An 18,339-nucleotide genomic window follows, 5' to 3' on the forward strand; every position below is an offset into this window, starting at 1 on the left:
GATTTCCAGCAATTTCTGAAAAACATGTGACCGGAGTTGATGGAAAGATACAAGGTGAGCCTCAGTTTTACGGATTGGACTGAACACCTAATTTGAGTCGGAATTGATATTTTAATTGAAATATAATGGTTGTTACTAATGGTTGTTACTTTCTGAGGGCTTAGCCTACTTTAAGGAACGACAGTTTCTCATGAATTATGTACAATATAGCCTAGAATAACGGGCGCTTGAGGTTGATGGGTGAAAAGTTTGTCTGGTATCATCATGTTAATATTCACAATCGCTATTAACAATAATATATACCTTTGATGGCCTTGTTTTTAATAACTATAATCGTTTTAAACGCAGTTTGGGCTGTAGAGTGCCGTACCGTTCATTAACACTACGTGTCGCTGTAGAGTTTGTGATGTGGCTGCTGGTATGTTGTTCTTTCATTTAATAATATGCTGTAGTTTTTATGAATAATTACATTTATGTCTTGATATGCCTCAAAGCTGTTCCTCAATACTTTTCCGGTTTAATTGCTGTTTCTCTGTTGATAATTCCATATCTTTTTTAGTGAGGCAGAATTAATGGGATTAAAAGATTTATTACAATGTGTTTTCCTTTATAATTTTCATCTGTTGGCTATAATTTCAGTTTTGTCCATATTATATCAATGGAAATACTGGGAAACGAGTAGCCTAGATGTTTGTTTGTTTTAGTGATTGAGGTGCTTTAGATTTTTGTGAATTTATTGTGAATTTGCAAAAGTTCGTGAAAGAGGAGGTAGAAGAAGGCGTGATGATGAAACCGGAAGCACTTGTATACCCACAGGCAGTGCGATTTGTTGCATTTCATTATAACCTATTGCTATTATTGTTTTGTTATAACCTATTTCATTATATAGCCTACCTAATGCTGCGTTCACACTAAACGCAAATTGAGCGTCAAATTCGACCATCTATGTAATAACAAAGTACTTTTTAATTGGTGGTGTTTTTGCATTGTATTTCTTTACTAAGCCTATATAATCCGTGTGTTATATCAGTTGTGTTACACTATTGTTTTCTCACATACGCATTAATGCACTTCATGTTCGTACCGTTCCTGTGGGAGATGTGTTCTCCGTGGGGAGGAGCACAATGAGTACTAATAATTGTTTTGATGTCGTGCTTTATTGCGGGGCTCTTTAATAATGTTTAAAGTCAGATGGTTGCAAGTGGAATAGGCTGTTGTAAGTTCTGTTGATGGTATTTTGTATATGTCAGATACACTTTTTCAATATTGTATTTTAGCAGATTTGGTCAATTTGAGCAAAAATTAAAAAATGTGTACTTCTATTTATGTCAACTGAGTATTGTTAAATAAAACAAAACTAAAAAGTTATTTCTCCCCGTCGGGGAATCGAACCCCGGTCTTCCGCGTGACAGGCGGAGATACTGTCCACTATACTGACGAGGATGGGACTGAAGGTTGTAGGCAGGATATGGTACTTTACCTTGCTTTTATCTGGAACAGAAATGCGGAAATGTCAAATTAAAAGTCCCACATTCCGATTGTAAAATCAGTCCTCTCCTCGTTAGTATAGTGGACAGTATCTCCGCCTGTCACGCGGAAGACCGGGGTTCGATTCCCCGACGGGGAGAAATAACTTTTTTTTTTTTCTTAGTCAATTTGATTTCAAGCTTATACATACACAAGTGGACCAGGTAAAAGTACCTAAAGAAACTCCAATAAATTATACATTTCTATCAAAAGTTTGGTTTACTGTAATTTGTATTAATTTAATTTTGCTAACAGATTCATATTTGTTTGTATTTATATATTAAACTTTACAAACCATTCAAAACTATTAACAACACGATTAAATAATTGAAGAATAATAAAAAAAAATCTCCAAAAATGTAAAGAATTCATCTTAATTTACCTGCTTGATTTAAAACACGTAATTTTTCAGTAAGTATGTGTTGTAACAAAACGATTTTTTGAACTTTTTTGTTAACCATATGTGATCGTAAAGCGCTTCTCCTCGATTTCCACAGCGAATGATTGACAGATGAGACTGTGCTATTTAAATGACCCGCCACGGAAAAGGCGAAACAGCGCCTTGAAATCTTACATGTGGGCAAAAATATATTGCATCCGTAATGTTAAGCACTACCATAGAGAATACATGAGGAAAGTTAAGGGACTTTTTTTAAATTTCTTAGTCAATTTCATTTCAAGCTTATACATACACATACACGAGTGGACCAGTTAAACGTTTCGACATATTTGTGATTTATGTTTGTCATGATCATAAAAACAGTTCTAAATATTGTTGTTGTTTTTAAAAAAAATTGTAAACAAATATAAATTATACTTTGCTTACAAAGCTTAGATGATTTTTTTTTTCTTTATGTATTTATTCTTAAATTGATTAGTGGACCCAGTCATGAAGGCAGCCAGCATGTGTCCAGCATACATGCTGTTTTAAATGATATTTATTTGCATATTTTATTATTTCATAGTTTTGATTATTTTACTAAAAATTAATAGCAATGACCGAAAATGCTACACGGTTTATTGCATATTGCATGTTGTATTTGCTTGTTGTATTTCCTTTATTTCATTTAGCAGACATTTTATCCATAGGTCATAGTTCAAACGTGTGTTTACTGTTTTTTTTTTTTTTTGAACATGTAAAGCCACCTTTCTACCATGCCAGGACATATAGACGTATATTATATGTTTACAAGTAAAGCCAAAGCCGCTTTAAGGCAATAATATGCCATAAGAAGACAACCTATGGTAAAGCGACCTGATTCCGTGAGCGATGACGAAACCGGAAGTAACCCCTCTTACCCACAATGCAATGGAGTACTATACATTTCTTTAAGTCTTTTTTATTTTATTAACCCATACACTCTTTGTTTGTTATACAACTTAGTTACATAGTCGTTTTAACATTATAATACGTTGTGCTATAGCATAATATTTGCAATGTTTATGTCCGTCATATTGTCACCGTTCGTGTGAACCGTGTGCCTGTCACTCGGGTACCCGCTGGTGCTTTAGTAATCTTCAGTACACTCATGTTTCTCTTCAGATCGTATAAATCTTTCGCCTTTTACTAAAGATTTCCGTGGGGAGGAACACAATGAGTATAAACTAATTTTTTGATGCCCTGCTTAACGGCGGGGCTTCCTATACTTGTTGAAAAATAGAGCATTATCTTCGCATCGTGATGCTGCTTTCTTGACTTTATATTACTTCATTTTCTATATTCTTCGTACGCTGAGTTGTCACTCATATTTTATGTTAATGTAATGGTATTATAAATATTATGTGTTGAAATCGTATGTTTAAGTGCGCGAGCGGCGGTGGTGTGGAAGCGTGACTGTACTGAAAAGTAGAAGTGCTGTTTCGTTTCAGGATGGCAGTTTCGTCTTGGGTGTAAAGTGGACACGATATTTTAGGCTGGTGAAATAATCCCTCCGATTGTGAAACATTTTTTGCTCTTTTTATCTCAACACACACAATAAAGAAACAAGAAGTTATGCTGTACTCATAAATGTCTGTCTGTCTCTTGTCCAGAAGTGCTTCTCACTTTCAGTTTGGTGTTTTTGTTAGTTTTTAAGAAAAATTAGAACTTTAGAAGAGAACTTTTCCTCTGTGTTCCACTCACTGATGGAAGAAGACAACGCCCTCTGTTGGTCTGTGTCAGTTCAACAGGGATCATAAAGTGTGATTATTATTATTTTTTAAATCTCACGTTTAAAATTAAAAAAGAGCAGATCGGATGAGTTACTTTATTATCATATGAAAAGGTTCTAACTATCCAGTCTCACAACAAATAATCTGTTAAATGTTGAACACACAGTGTCCTTCACCGTTCTCGTGAAGTGTGTTCCTTACACTTGGTCACGTGCTGGTGCAGTGAAGTAACTAGTACACTCATGTTTCTCTTCAGATCGTATAAATCTTTCGCCTTTTACTAAAGATTTCCGTGGGGAGGAACACAATGAGTATAAACTAATTTTTGATGCCCTGCTTAACGGCGGGGCTTCCTTACAGTGTATAATGATAGAATCACGTGGCAATCTTACTCTGAGTAATAATTTAATATACGTGTGTATAACACGTGCATTTGTTCACTATATGTTAATGTAATGGTGTGCTTGATTTATTAACTTGGGATATTACATCAAAATGACATTTAAGCGACTAATAACTTCTTATAAAACATTAAAGGCTATAGTAATCAAGCAATTATTCAAGACAAACTAATAAAGTAACAAAAGATAAGAAATTAACAAACTAATTTTAAAAAAAGAATATATAAAGTAGGCCTACCATCAAAAAAAATAAATAAAAATGTATATATGTATGTAGGCTATTAACAGCTAAGGTAACCATTCAGAAATTAAAAAGACTGCATTTAAGTGTAAAATAAAACGGCCTAAATTTCTCATTATCTTCATCAAATGAAGATGATATGCTACTGCATCGTATTTTATTAAATAATAAAGATAATAAATGTATCCTTCAAGAGCAGTGATGTGTATATTCGCGGTTTTTGGCAGTAGTGATATCTTAAACATTTCACAACAGAACAACAGAAAGTTCTTTAAAGTTTAAACTGGTCTGTGTCAGTTTAACAGGGATCATAAAGTGTTTTTTAAATCTAGAAATCACGTTTAAAATAAAAAAGAGCAGACCGGACGAGTCACTTTGTTACCATACAAGGTAACTATCCAGTTTACAACAAATTATCTATGTTAAATGTTGAACACGTGGTGTCCGTCACCGTTCTCGTGAAGTGTGTTTCTTACACCCGGTCACGTGCTGTTGCGATACTAAACTCCAGTACACTCATGTTTCTCTTCATATCGTATAAATCTTTCGCCTTTTACTAAAGATTTCCGTGGGGAGGAACACAATGAGTATAAACTAATTTTTGATGCTCTGCTTAACGGCGGGGCTTCCTTACAGTGGTTAATGTCAGATTACATGGAGAAATGATAGAGTTTAATCGTTTTTTCTACACGTGGTGCGTGGAATCGGTGCATTTGGTCACAAAAGTTAATGGATTGGTTTAATCACTTCTGTATTCTGGGCCCTCACCGCTCTCCACTCATATCAAATATGGGATAAGATCTGGGCATATAAAGAGTATAATAAATATAGCTTTTGCTTATTGTATATAAATGTATATACAAAGTCGATATAAATCTTACATCAAAATTGCATTAAGCGATTAATAGCTTCTTATGAAACATTAAAGTCATCAAGAAATTATTCAAGACATACTAATGAAATAACAAAAGACAAGAAATGAATAAACTAATAAAATAAACATTATATACATCTCCATTATAGCTACATCTCCAAAATGTCTTATAAAGAGCACTTTGTCTGGAAAGCATCTGCTGTGTAAACATCTGATACACGTCTTTAAAAGGTCAGTTTTACATAAATTCTAAATGTAGATAATATGCTACTGCATAATATTTTATTTAATAATAAAGCTAATAAATGTATTAGTGGCGGCTGCTGGTCTTTCAAAGAGGGGAAGCTCATTTTCGGCCTACATCATAAAAATTGTCCATTTATTTATACGTAAATTCTGCCCTTCGTTCCTTTTCAAGAAAATGCTCTGTGACCTTGTCGTACCAACTAGGCGTCTTTTCCAGTGACTTGACCAGTGTCCTCTCAACGGCCAGCAGAGCTAGGCTGCTTAAACGGCCTTGGCCCATTGTGTTACGGGTGTAGGACTTGAGCTGCTTTAAACAGGAGAAGCTCCTTTCCACACCTGCAGATGTAGCTCCAATTGTTGCCACTAATGAGAACAGTTTGTAAAGCTGAGGCATTGCTCTGTCCAACTCCATGTCTTTAAGGCCTGGAACCAGTGTCCGAATTGTGTCAAAGCTCTTGGGGGGTCCCCACAAAAAAACAAAAAACAAAAAAAAAACGTAATAATATACATATTTTCATTTATTTATTTCATATAATAAAGTATAGAGTATTTTGTGGATTGAGCTCGGTACCTCTAGGGGGGTCCGGGGGCTTGCCCCCCCGGAAGAAAATTTTGTACATTTTAAAGATAAATTCATTAATCTGGTGCACTTTGAGTCCCCCGAATCTGCTGTTAAAACTAAATAATCCACCCGCCAACCTCCCGAACCTATGATATTCTCTGATTTAGATATCTGCATCTGATCATCACATTTCAATTATTCAAATTCTCAGTGTTAAGCATGATAATATGATGAAATGTCACACTGTAGGCTGATTTAAAATTAAGATTTATTTAAAATAAAAGTTCTTCTTTTGTCAAAATTACATTTCCAGCCTAAACAGAGGCTTTACTCCCTTCAAACTTAAATTGTCAATGTGTCATTACATCACTGTTGGAAAACACTCTTATCAGAATAATTTTTTTAGCTTTATAAAGGGCATTTCTTTCCCTAATTTGTACTCTCTACTCTTTCCCTACTCTCAGGGAACTGAGGTTACGTTAGTAGCCTAACCGAGTAGGCCTACGTTATTTCTTATTTTATTTTTTTGATTTTATTTTTTAATCAGGGCATTTGTTCGGTTGGGCAAGTAGGCTACAATTCTCTTTCACTTGTCCCTTAAAAAACTCACGCACGTGTCCCGGACAACCGTTAATGTCGAAATTCTATTCAGATCAGTAAATTACCAAACAATCATAAAAGAAAGAAATATTATCTTACTGTCATCGTGAGGTGAAAATGAGGATCCACTCTGCCAGACTCTTGTGAAAGTGCTTATCTATAGCACGAAATTTATTTCTCGTAGGCCTACCATTTATTCGCCAAAAATAGTTTTTGCGTGCATATATGATACGCACTTTATGGCGTGTAGGCCTAATACGCACGTACTCCACACCCCTAATCCTACCCAAGGGGTTTGCAGTGTGTATCATTTACACGAAAAAAAAAAAAAAAACAAAAAAAAAAAACTATTTTTGCCATATAAATGGCACGATCAATAAAATGTATCTGTTTATAAATTTGAGCGTCTTTTCAGACGCAAATCTAATTTGAATTACTTTCTAATAGGAGCGGCAGCGAAATACTTTGATTAAATATACTCACTTAAAAATGTTGGGTTAAAAATAACCCAACGAATAACCCAACTGTGGATTGGTATAGCACCTTCCCAACTGTGGGTTATTTTAACCCAATGCATTGGGTTAAAATACAGTTGGGTTAAAATAACCCAACAGTTGAGTTAAATATTTATTTTTATTTATGACCTTATTTTAATAAATAAAATACACATTGTTTTCAAATACAATTGTTTATTTGTATAAACAACACATATGTTTCAACAAATATATTTTTCAATTACAAACTATATATTGTGGAGTCTAGGATTTAATGTAAATATACATAATTGTGTACATAAATTCAAAATGCACAAGTGTACATACAACACACATAATAAATTCAAAACCTATGCAAATATGTACAAACAGAACACATTCAAAACCTACACAAAAATACACATAGCATACATACAATTGTACAGCATACAGCACACAAAAATTCAAAATGAACACTAAATTAAGAACTACACATTAATAACCTATTTAATTCAATAACCTATACAAATATGGAAAGAATACACAAATTAATAACAATAAATCCTAATCACAACTTTATTAAAAGTTCTTCACTGTACACTGAATGCATTGATGTGTTAGTGTAAACATACCTTGAGTAATAAAACTACAAATACATATGTTGACTACTGGACCTAATGATGATGATGATCAAAGTTCTTAATGAGGCAGGAACTCCTCCAGATATATCTCTAGATATATTAAAGTTTGCGTGCTACAAAAACTCCCAAAATGGGTGCAGAGGTCTTGAAGTAGTTTGTCATAGATGTAAAACATTTTTGAAACACATCCATTGCTTGAAATAAAGTCTTCTGTTCAACTGCTTCCACACTGAATATGATAAAAACTTGTGAGTTCTCTTCGTCCCCAATTAAGCATCAAGTCATGTGGATCCGGGCTTGTCTCACTGTTTCTCACTTGTCTCCATCCTTAAAAGAATAAATAATGTTCAGTTGGGCATGCACTGTGACAACATCAACAGTGTTAAATTATGAAAAAGTTACATCAAAGCAGTGCTGTATTGAATTAAATTATGGTCACAGCCCTGCTGTTTAATTCTAAGTTTCTCCTCGTAAGGAAGGCGTTCAAATGGCTTCGCCAAAATCAGGTCGACAGCACTGTCTGCCATCGTGTGCAGTTTGTTAGCTGGCTAGTTCACCCCTACGACGCTAGCCTAGCCTACTGTATGAATCAATGAATGAATGAATAAATCAATGAGTCAATGAACAAACGATCTAAAAAATATATATTAAACTCGACAGAGGAAATGTGGGAATTTTGTTAAACTGAAACAAGGAATGTGGTGTATAATTGTGTGAAATGTATGATGAAAATTGGCTAGCAATTTCACCAAGCAAATACCAAGAAATAGGTTGCAGCAGTTTGTCTTTCGACTACACTTGTGTCCTTCACCGTTCTCGTGACGTGTGTTCCTTACACTCGGGTCCGTGCTGGTACAGTGAGGAATCTAGTACATTCATGTTTCTCTTCAGATCGTATAAATCTTTCGCCTTTTACTAAAGATTTCCGTGGGGAGGAACACAATGAGTATAAACTAATTTTTTGTTACCCTGCTTTACTGCTAGGGCTCTCAATTTTGTTGAAATATTAGATTGTGATGATCTTAAACTGTGTTCTTATTCGGAATTAATGCACTTCGTTATTCCATTTTGTATTATAAGTACTGGAGTAGTGTTTACCAAACATTTCTAAAGAGAAAAAGTGACATTTTCAGTCAGTCTCATTTCCACTGTAACTTTTCAACCGTTCTCGGAGCAGCCTCAACTCTGATTGGTTCTGTTCTTAGACAGCCTCAACTCCGATTGGTTCTGATCTCGGAGCAGCCTCAACTCTGATTGGTTCTGTTCTCGGAGCAGCCTCAACTCTGATTGGTTCTGTTCTCGGAGCAGCCTCAACTCTGATTGGTTCTGTTCTCGGAGCAGCCTCAACTCTGATTGGTTCTGTTCTCGGAGCAGCCTCAACTCTGATTGGTTCTGTTCTCGGAGCAGCCTCGACTCTGATTGGTTCTGTTCTCGGAGCAGCCTCAACTCTGATTGGTTCTGTTCTTGGAGCAGCCTCGACTCTGATTGGTTCTGTTCTTAAGCCTGGTTCACATGGGACGATTTTAAAATTGTCGGCCGATTTTCCAAACCTGAGAGACCCCACACACGGCGATTTAAAAAAATCACGGGTCTAACGGTTTTGGTCGTACAGTGTGTGGTGCGCAGCCACACGGCAAAATCAACACATCACACACGAACCGATTTGACTCCCGAGCATTCCCAGGTCAGACGGGAAATCTTGCAAAATCCCTCAAGATCAAACATGACTTCAGATTAAACAATCATGGCGGACGAAGAGGATGCAGTGGCGATAGTTTGTAGTTTGTTTTTATCCGGAAAAAAACGTTATCAGTTGGTCCTCCATCTCCGACGTCCACCGGACTTTCTGGTGCGACATGCCGCCGGCTGTTTTGATTTTGTGTCCCGGTGCTTCCTCGCCGCCTCGCTTTCTGATTGGCTACACGGCAAAGTCCACAGGCTGCGTGCTCGTTTGTCCCAGGGGGACACCACACACAAGGAGAAATCGGGCCAAAAAAATCCAACATGTTGGATATCCCCGATTTGAGATCGGAGCGGTCACGACGTCCTTCCGAGCAGACGAGAGCAGTCTTAACACACCACACACGTCAGGAATATCGGATCAGATTATTTTACGATAATCGGAGCATCCTTAAGGTTGTCGGAAGGGGTGAATCGGGGCTAAAATCGGCCTAATTATCCTGCCGTGTGAACCAGGGCTGCGTTCAGCCCCGACAAAACGTTGCACAACGTTTTTTAAACAGAAACGGTGATGCGTTGAACACACTGTTCTGATGCCGCAAGAGTTGCAACTATGGCAGCTGAGAAGGCCATTCTTTGTGTTCTTTGTGAAGAATTTTCGGAGCCTGATGAAGTCTGTATAAATATGTGTTTATTTAATACTACAAAATATGCACGATGTTACAGTTACTGCACTTGCCGCCCAGAACAAAAGAGAACATCCCAATCGAGTGAAGGGATTGCTGAAACTGAAATGGAAGCACACATCTTACCTAATTCAGAGTAAAACACATCTATTTAGCCTCACATACTGACTTTATTTGGAGTTCATACTGTTTTAATACCCTGTATTTTCTTTCTCATTTTTAGGAAAAGCACTTAATTACCATTCTATACCAAATGTCATACACTTGCAATGAAGCTAAAAATATAAACAACTACATCATTATGTTGATATCCTATATTTTTACAATAAAACTTACGACAAACATGTCTTCTAATATCCTCAGTTTTTGCGTATACCGAGCTGCATCGAACACATTTGTAAATTACTTTCCTTGAACCCATTGTGCAAGTTCACTTTAATACCGCGTGCTGTATATACATGTTGCTGCTGATTGGACTGAAGTTCTGTGTCAGTTTAACAGGGATCATAAAGTTTTTTTTTTTTTATTATTATCAAGAAATCACGTTTAAAATAAAATAAGACCAGATGAGTCACATAGGTCACTTTTTTTATCATATGAAAAGATTCTAACTATCCAGTCTCACAACAAATAATATACGTTAAATGTTGAACACACAGTGTCCGTCACCGTTCTCGTGAAGTGTGTTTTTTACACTCGGTCACGTGCTGGTGCAGTGAAGAAACTAGTATACTTATGTTTCTCTTCAGATCGAATAAATCTTTCGCCTTTTACTAAAGATTTCCGTGGGGAGGAACACAATGAGTATAAACAAATTTTTTATTGCCCTGTCTAACTGGTAGGGTTCTCAAACCTGTTAAATAATAGATTGTGATGATCTTGATCTGCGTTTCAGTATCGAACTAATGCACTACGTTATTCCATTTCCTATTTTAAATACACCGATTAGAAATTATCGAACATTTCTAAAGAGAAAAAGTGAAATTTCCACTAACTTTTCAACCGTTCTCGGAGCAGCTTCAACTCTGATTGGTTCTGTTCTCAGAGCAGCCTCAACTCTGATTGGTTCTGTTCTCAGAGCAGCCTCAACTCTGATTGGTTCTTTTCACTAGCAGGGGCGGGACTTTATTGGGTCCTTTGTCTGTTTGCCGCTGACTGAGCTGAAATAATTATGGGAGAATGATGGCAGAGACAGGAGATATTTGGAAAACTTCTTAAACTAAATCGCATGTTTTTTTTGTGGTTTTCAGTCAACTCTCATAGAAGCTAACGCTGTAGTATACTATATTAATCCATAAGAGTAGGGGAATATAGGAAAATTCCTCGATTTAGTGGGCCCCCTGGGTGATTGGGGCCCCTTTATTTGTCACCACTAATGACGGCCCTGATCAGATCCTGTGTTTCTTTTCAGGAGGGCAGTTTCGTCTTGGGTGTAAAGTGGACACAATCTTTAAGCTTTAACTAATCCTTCCCAATTGCGAAAAGTTAGAAGAGAACTTTTCCTCTGTGTTCCACTTACTGATGGAAGAAGACAACGCCCTCTGTTGGTCTGTGTCAGTTCAACGGGGATCATAAAGTTCATAAAATAATTAATCTCACCTTTAAAATTAAAAAAGAGCAGATCGGATGAGTCACTTTATTATCATATGAAACAGTTCTAACTATCCAGTCTCACAACAAATAATCTATGTTAAATGTTGAACACACAGTGTCCTTCACCGTTCTCGTGAAGTGTGTTCCTTACACTTGGTCACGTGCTGGTGCAGTGAAGAAAGTAGTACACTCAAGTTTCTCTTCAGATCGTATAAATCTTTCGCCTTTTACTAAAGATTTCCGTGGGGAGGAACACAATGAGTATAAACTAATTTTTTGATGCCCTGCTTAACGGCGGGGCTTCCTTACAGTGTTTAATAATAATGGTATGATTGATTTAATCACTTCTGATTTCTGGGCCCTCACTGCTCTCTACTGATATCAAATATGGGCATTTAAGGAGTATAATAAATATTGCTTTTTCTTATTTTATATAAATTTTGTATACAAAGACTATATAAATATTACATAAAAATTGCATTAAGCGATTAATAGCTTCTTATGAAACATTAAAGTCATCAAGAAATTATTCAAGACAAACTAATGAAATAACAAAAGACAAGAAATTAATAAACTAATAAAATAAACATTTTGTTTTTATATCAAATGTAGGCCTATAGAATTTATTTCCAGTCAGTTCCCAGATACATCTCCAAAGTGTCTTATAAAGAGCACTTTGTCTGGAAAGCATCTGCTGTGTAAACATCTGATACACGTCTTCAATTGTTCAGTTTTACATAAATTCTAAATGAAGATAATATGCTACTACATAATATTTTAAATACAAAATTAAATAATAAAGCTAATAAATGTAACCTTCAAGAGTAAATGAGTTGTATTTGCGTTTTCTTGACAGTATTGTTATCGTACTTGGGCATGCCGGGGCTTTCGCACCGGAGGAACCTTTTCATAGTTCCTAGAACTAATGGCAGAAGTAACTGGATTTTGGCGTGTTCGCAAAACAGGAACTAGGAACGATTTTAGTTCGAAACTTCTTTTGGAGGAACGAATTTAGCTCCTACTTAAGAGTAGGAAAAAATCCAACGCAACTTTGAGGGGACCAACCGAAACATGATTATGTATTTCTGCTCAGCTAGCAACAATGGACATCAACCACACCGTATATGCTAATAACTTTTCATTACTGTCTACTTTCTATGTATTACAGTTCTATTTAATAACGTATTAGACCACACTGTTAGACAGATCGTAAACTAATGAACATGGAGAATGCGAGCACTGTGTGGCTTTGGCTGGTGTTCTCTGCGCCGTCAAAATAAGTCCCAACAACAAGCGCGGCTTACGTCACTTCAGAGTCCCTGCTGGCAGTGCGAATGCAACCAGGAAAAGGTCCTAGGGGATCTATTAGTTCTCGGGGAACCACCCTGGTGGCTAGTTCCTAGAACTACCTGGTACGAAAGCCCCTCTTGTGACACAAAAACTAGCCCCTCTAGTGCAAAAAGATGAGGACTTTAATCGTTCGGGCGGCGCACGCTGGTATACATTAATGAGATGTACCGGCATCCCATCACATTGACATCCCTACGACTACACTAACCTGTCTTGATAAAGAACATTTTGAAAGACTGGTTAAGTCGTTCTCCTGGCCTCCCTCTCCTTCTTTTTATGACGTTACTGGTATCCAGATTTTTTCCCCAAACATTTTCTGTCAGTCTCATTTCCACTGTAACTTTTCAACTGTTCTTGGAGCAGCCTCAACTCTGATTGGTTCTGTTCTCTAGCAGGGGCGAGACTTGCGATTTTTTTATTGGGTCCCTCGTCTGTTTACCGCTGACTGAGCTGAAATAATTATGGGAGAATGATAGCAGAGACAGGAGATATTTGGAAAACTTCATTAATTCGCATGTTTTGGTGGTTTTCGTTCAAATTTCTCATTGTCTTAATTTTTGATGAAAATAATATGCTACTGCATAATATTTTATTAAATGATGATAATAATGATAAATGGTAATAACCTGGTGAGACGGAGGAGAGGCCGGGGCAGGAAGCAAACCACAGCCCCTGGAATCTCCAGGCACATGATGAAGACGGGGGCAGGAACGGCATCGCCGATGTTTCAGAGGACACAAAGCACCAGACAGAGATGGAGGGTACACAGGACATTAGACGACCTGGACAGGACATATGTGTAGGAGTGGCCCGAAAGGAATCAGTGAACTGGCCCGCTGCACTGGCAAGGAAGGAGTGGGAGAGGTTTGATCACGATGTGGATGAGGTGCTGGAAACAGCCTTGGCAGGAGATGTGGGTAAGAAGCTCAAGGCTATGGCTTCCATTATTTGGAGCATAGGCGCTGATCGCTTCGGAAAGAAAGGAAAGAGCTGAAGGCCAAAACAAACACCCAGCCAAAGGAAAGCAGACGCGTGAAGGAAATAGCAATCCTTAGAGGGGATCTGTGGAGGCTGAGGAAGGCGTTTCGTGAAGCAGTGGATGAGAGACCAGCACTCGAAGAAATCCGTGACAACTTGAGGGAGCGCATTAAGATCTTGTGATTTAGCTGAATGTCACTGTAGGGACAGGAAGCGACGAATGAAGGAGAGGACAGATTTCACCAAGAATCCTTTCAAATATCTGTCGAAACTTCTGGGTGATGTAAGATCAGGGGAGTTGAAAGCAATAAAGGAGGAGGTGGAGGAGCACCTTTGTCAGGTCCATAGTGACCCCAGAAGGGAGGACAGCCTGGAGAAGATGGAGAAACTTATAAAACCAACAGAACCAGCTACCCCCTTCAGAGCCGAGGAACCAAGCTGGCAGAAGGTGAACACCTTTCTCAGGAAGGCCAGTGCAAAATCAGCCCCAGGGCCGAATGGCATTCCATATAAGTTGTACAAGTATTGCGAAAGGCTCAAGAGATGACTTTGGAAGCTACTGAGAGTGGCATGGAAGAAAGACTTCCTTGCTGATAGTTTGCTGGTCGCTGAGGGATGCTTCATCCCTAAGGAAGAAAACTCCATAAGGATTAAGCAATTCCATACTATCTCACTCCTTAATGTCGAAGGCAAGATTTTTCTTGGGATTCTGGCGAAGAGACTGACCATCTTTATGATGGACAAACGGGTACATGGACACGTCCGTCCAAAAGAGGGGAGTTCCAGGGGTAGCAGGCGGTCTTGAGCACATCAGCATAATCACCAAGATTATCGAAGATGCGAAGAAGAACCGTGGTGACCTGGCAGTTCTGTGGCTGGATTTAACAAATGCGTTTGGAACGATACCCCAAAAGCTGGTAAATTTGATGTTGAAGACCTACCATGTCCCAGAGCATTTCCAGAAGCTCTTGCAGCATTACGATGACAACTTCAACATGTGCTTCACCTGTGGAGACTTTACCACCGAATGGCAGGGGCTATAAGTGGGCATTGTCACTGGCTGCACAATCTCAGTGATTTTGTTTCCAGCAGCGATGTACCTTCGCGTTAAATCAGCAGAGAAGTTTCGTTGAGGCGAAGTGTTGGCAAGTGGAATCTAGCAGGTACCTATAAGAGCATTTATGGATGACCTCACCATCACGGCAAAATCAGTACCTGAAGGGAGATGGATCTTGGAGGATCTGGTTGAGCTCACCGATTGGGCAAGGATGGAATTCAAACCAGAAAAGTCCAAAAGCCTGGTATTGAGGAAGGGACGCATCCAGGACTGGTTCCGCTTCAGGATCAAAGATCCCATCATCCCAACGGTCCAAGAGAGACCGGTGAAGAGCTTGGGGAAATGGTACAGGGCAGACCTCAATGATAAGCAGAGTGTGAGGGATAATTATCCAAGTAGATACCTGGATGGCATTCCTAGGGAAGAGCAGCCTACCCGGCAAGTATAAGGCCTAGGGTTACCAACACGGAGTACTCCCTAGGCTGCTCTGGCCTCTGCTTGTTTATGAGATACCTGTCTCTACCATTGAGGGATTGGAGAGGAATATTAACACCTATTTGAGTAGGTGGCTGGGCGTCCCAAGAAGCTTCTGCTCCATTGGCTTGTATAGCACAGGCAGCAAACTGCAGCTGCCAGTGACATCAGTGGTCGAGGATTATAAAGCAACAAAGACAAGCCAGGCCATGATGCTGTGAGACAGCAAGGACGCAAGAGTACGCCAAGCAGGTATTGTGGTCAGGACAGGTCGTAAATGGTCAGCCAGCAGAGCACTGACGGAGGCTGAGGATCGACTGCATCATGCTGACATCGTTGGGACAGTAGCCCTGGGCAGGCTTGGACTGGGTTGCTCCACCAGAACGAGCTGGGAAAAAGCTGACCCAAAAGAACGTCATGGTATGGTGCAAAGGGAGGTCCGTAAAGCAGAGGAGGAAACCTGGCATGTCAAGGCTGTTACCATGAAAAAACAGGGCAGCTGGACAAGGTGGGAGGGCATACGAGAAAGGGCCCTGATGTGGCAGGACATCTGGACCATGAAAGGACGTTGGATAAAGTTCTTGATGTGTTCTGTCTACGATGTCCTGCCTACTACATCAAACCTCCATATTTGGGGGATGGTAGAGAGCCCCAGCTGCAAGCTGTGTGGAAAGACAGCCAATCATGAGCTTTTGGCAGATGGGAAATTCCGGTGGCGTCACGATAAGATCCTGTCTCGGTTGGCGGATGGTGTGGAACGGACAGGGAAGAAGAGTAAACAACTTTCCGACGGGCACCACTTTATCCATTTCGTCAGGACAGGAGAGAGCACTGCAGCAGGATGGAGGAGCAGAGGGGTCCTGGCCTCAGCAAATGACTGGGAGATGCGGGCAGACCTGAAGAAGCAGCTCAAATTCCCAGAGGAGATAGCACTCACTAGCCTCAGACCAGATATTGTCCTCTGGTCTAGAGGTATCAAGCAGGTGGTGCTCATAGAGTTAACAGTACCCTGGGAAGAGAGGATGGAGGAGGCACATGAGCGTAAGCTCAAATAATTTCAAGGCCTTATCCTTGAGAGCCAGCAAAAAGGATGGAAGGCCTGGAATCTACCAATAGAGGTCGGCTGCAGAGGTTTTGCTGGACATTCGCTCTGGAGAACCCTTGGATTGTTGGGGATTGAAGGGATGGCCAGGAAACAGCTGATAGGCAATGTCACTGAACAGGCAGAAACAGCATCAAATTGGATTTGGATACAGCGGGAGGTGCAGGGGCAGAGCAAATCTGTTGAAGGACTAAAAACGGCATAGAGTTGGGTGGTGGTCAGCAGGGGTAGATCCAGGGACGCTGGATCTGCTGTCAAGCCCTCCCAAGGTGTTATGGGATTAAATCGACGAAACACCAAGGAAGGGGGGTGCCCATCTGATGACCGGCTGTAGCCACCAAACTCTTGTATTGTTGAGAGATGTAGCCAAGTTTTGAGCTAGCCCAGGGAGAAGGACAGTGCTTGAAAGGAGGAGAGAAGGAGAGGAGAGAGCAATGCCACTGGCTCACAGATGGGGCAGTGCAGAGTACCTGTAAAGGTAGGCCAGCTGCGATGATCCCATCGTTTTTGCATGTAAATGTATCCTGAGTGATCAGAATCAGTGAGTTGTATATTCGCGTTTTCTTGACCTTATCTTAAACGTTTCACAATAGAACATTAGAAGACATTCTCTTTTGGTCTGTGTCAGTTTAACAGGGATCATAAAGTGTTTTTTTTTTTTTTTATCTAGAAATCACTTAAAAAAAAAAAAGGAAAAAAAAGAAAAAATGAAAAAGTGAACACCGGATGAGTTACTTTCATAGGTCACTTTTTTTATCAAATGAAAAGATTCTAACTATCCAGTCTCACAACAAATAATGCGTTAAATGTTGAACACACAGTGTCCGTCACCGTTCTCGTGAAGTGTGTTCCTTACACTCGGTCACGTGCTGATGCATGTAGGTAATTAGTACACTCATGTTTCTCTTCAGATCGTATAAATCTTTCGCCTTTTACTAAAGATTTCCGTGGAAAGGAACACAATGAGTATAAACTAATTTTTGTTGCCCTTCCTAATTGGTAGGGCTCTCAAATTTGTTGAAATAATAGATTGTGATGATCCTATAAGCTGTGTTCCAGATCTAAACTAATGCACTACGTTATTCCATTTTGTATTTTAAATACTGCAAGCATTTAAAAAGTGATATTTCCACTGTAACTTTTCAACCGTTTTGGAGCAGCCTCAACTCTGATTGGTTCTGTTCTCAGAGCAGCCTCAACTCTGATTGGTTCTTTTCACTAGCAGGGGCGGGACTTGATTTGATTGGGTCCTTTGTCTGTTTGCTGCTGACTGAGCTGAAATAATTATATTATGGGAGAATGATGGCAGAGACAGGAGATAATTGGAAAACTTCTTAAACTAAATCGCATGTTTTTTGTGGTTTTCGTTCAACTCTCATAGAAGCTAATACTATATTAATCCATAAGAGTAGGGGAATATAGGAAAACTACCCGATTTAGTGGGCCCCCTGGGTGATTGGGGCCCCTTTTATTTGTCACCACTAATGACGGCCCTGATCAGATCCTGTGTTTCGTTTCAGGATGGCAGTTTTGTCTTGGGTGTAACGTGGACACAATCTTTAAGGGAGAACTCCGGTCAATTTTAACATTGAGCTCATTTTTTTGTACATTTGGAGTGCTGTCAATACAGAGAACAACGACAAAAAACGGTGTTGCCTACACCGAGTTATTCTATTTCTAAAATTTGCACCTTGTTGACTTCA

General features: G+C 39.1%; 1 protein-coding gene across 1 annotated transcript in view; it reads left to right on the forward strand.

Moving 5' to 3' along the window:
• The window catches only part of mgst3a (microsomal glutathione S-transferase 3a), a 26,487-nt gene continuing 8,148 nt past the window's right edge, over positions 1-18,339 (forward strand). Inside the window, exon 1 of the mRNA XM_081379586.1 lies at positions 1-54. The gene's annotated coding sequence lies outside the window, so the exon portion shown is untranslated. The remainder of the gene's footprint in view (positions 55-18,339) is intronic.

The sequence above is a fragment of the Scardinius erythrophthalmus genome (genome assembly GCF_964197995.2).
Source record: "Scardinius erythrophthalmus genome assembly, chromosome: 11".
Lineage (NCBI taxonomy): Eukaryota > Metazoa > Chordata > Actinopteri > Cypriniformes > Leuciscidae > Scardinius > Scardinius erythrophthalmus.